General features: G+C 46.5%; 1 protein-coding gene across 1 annotated transcript in view; it reads left to right on the forward strand.

The window, feature by feature from the left end:
- tanc2b (tetratricopeptide repeat, ankyrin repeat and coiled-coil containing 2b) overlaps positions 1 to 2,500 on the forward strand; it is a gene marked incomplete at both ends in the record, with an annotated part of 78,886 nt that overhangs the window by 36,819 nt on the left and 39,567 nt on the right. The gene's annotated exons all lie outside the window — the stretch shown is intronic.

Genomic DNA, 2,500 nt, shown 5'->3' on the forward strand with positions numbered 1-2,500 from the left:
GCAATATGAAGCCCATTTGGCCACAGGGGGCGCTACAGCAATTGATTGTATTTGAGCCACTCTAAAGCATTTTAGCTTGTTATAGCACCGCTGTGGTCAATCAGCTTCACCTTCCGCCAGTTACCATTAGGCTTGCCCTTGCATCATTGTACAAAGTTTTGGAAAAATCGGCATGGCGGCTAGGCCTAACCAGGAAATGAGCGAGAGTTGCGCCCTGCAGCGCCCTCATTTTGTTTGATCGGGCCAAATATGGATGGCCTGCCTCCGTTTATGTGTGGTGATATCCCTACAAAGTTTTGTGGTGTTCTGTCCAACCCAACCGTTCAGACGTTATACACTTTTATGTGAAAAGCCATATTCTGCAATATTCATTGGCTCACAGTGGCTCTTTTATTTAACTGTTCAAACTTTAGCCAAAATGGAACTTTAGATATTGGTCCCTAGATTGTGTATACCTAGTTTCATACAGATTGGTGAAACTTCCTAGGAGGAGATGGATTTTAAGCGTTTTCCCAAAAATTCAAAATGGCAGAAAATCTACATAGCCGGAGGTTATGGGTTCTTGAGGCAAATTTGTTCCTCGTAAGGAGATGCATATGTGTGCAAAGTTTCATGACTCCACGTCAATGAGATATGATATATGCCTGTTCAAAGTTTGCCATTTCAAACGTTTACTATAGCGCCCTTCTTTGGCCATTTAATGTGACAATTGTTCCATGACTTTGTGGCACAAGCCTCTACCATTTTGCAAAGTTTCGTAAAAATTGACCAGTCAGCTATAGGTGCTGCCATAGACTTCCATGGCAGAAAAAGATTAATTAAACTACCAATTACAATAGGTGCCTCACACCTTCAATCCTTGGCCCCTAATAAATAAATAATCCTTATATTTGTTCCATGTGTCTGTGACATTCAGATACAGCGCAGATATTGAAACTATAGTGGAATGTGTCCATTATGTAATGCTGCTGCTGTGTCAATATGACTATCAACAGACATTTTCACAGTCTATTTTGAGTTTGCTCAGTTTGCAGTGATAATTGGACTACAAAGAGTCAAAGTAGTGCAACGTCAGTTTAGTGCAAAAGTTGCAGGGGGCAGGTCAGAGAGTCAGAGGGTAGCCATGATAATAAGGTTGATGGCTGTGGGGAAAAAAATCTTTTTTTCCTCCCAAAACAGTTTTAGTCTTAATGACCGCAGCCTCCTGCCTGAGGGGAGCGGTGTGAAGAGGCCATAGCCTCTTGGCTATGTGGGAGGGGTCAGTCATGATCTTTTTGGCCCGCTTCAGCGCCCTGGAATCATGCATTACATTTTAATGTAAATGTAATGAGAACTGCACGCCTCAAGCGTGAAAACCAGGCTTCACACCGAAACTCTAGACCATGCGCTGCCACAGTAAGGCTCAAACCAAGCCTCAGACTTGCATTTCACCAGGCCATGTCTGCTCTGGTAACACCAGACCATATCTGTCATATGCGTTATGGTGATTATACACACTAGATATTCTGACACTACTAGATGTAGTGATACTGTATGCAGTACACTAGCTAGTGTCATTCAGGTGCCGGATGGCCTGGGGGGAGAAGCTGTTCCTGAGCCTCTCCATGTGAATGTGATATCTCTTCCCTGACTGTAGCAGAGAAAACAGTCAATTTCCTGGGTGGCTGGGGTCTTTCAGGATCCTGTTGGCCTTGGTCTTGTATCTTCTGGTGTAGATGTCCTCAGGGTGGAGGAGAGCCCCCCCCCCCCCCCCCCCCCCCCAAGGTAGGTTCAGCTGACCGTACCACTCTCTGTAGGGTATTGCGATCCTGAGAGCTGCTGTTCCCATACCTATATCTTGTACCCCACCCGTATCTGGTGGGACGCTCTGAATTTCCTCAGTTGTCTGAGGTGATTCAGTCTCTGACTTGCTTTCTTCACCAGAGTGTCTATGTGTGTTGACCATGTCAGGTCCTTGGTGATCTGGACGCCAAGGTGTTTGAAGCTGTCCACTCTCTCTACAAGGGTCCCGTTAATGATTAGAGGGCTGTAGTTCCTTTCCTTCTTCCTCCCAAAGTCCACCACCATCTCCTTTGTCTTGCTGACGTTCAGATGGAGGTTGTTTTCCTGACACCACTGGGTCAGGAGCCTCACCTCCTCCAGGTAGACTCTCTCATCATTGTTGGGGATCAGGCCTAACACTGCTGTGTCGTCAGCAATCTTAGCGATGTGTTGGAGTCAAAGGTGGCTACACAGTCGTTGTCTGGTAACACCAGGTCATGCGTCTCCTCTAGTCAGGTAACATGGCCTCTCCGGGCCATACCCACCCTAGTCTCGCATAGCCAGACCTATCTCCACACTTCATTTGATACGGTCTACCGTATCAAATGCTGCTGACAGGTTTAGGAGTATCAGAACAGAAGCAAGTTTGCTCTCACAGCATGGAGTGACTCCGTCACTGCAATGAGGGCGGTCTCTATCGAGTGGCCAGCCTTGAACCGGAGTAGACACACAGCATACA

This window comes from Borostomias antarcticus, assembly GCF_949987555.1.
Source record: "Borostomias antarcticus genome assembly, chromosome: 22".
Classification (NCBI taxonomy): Eukaryota; Metazoa; Chordata; class Actinopteri; order Stomiiformes; family Stomiidae; genus Borostomias; species Borostomias antarcticus.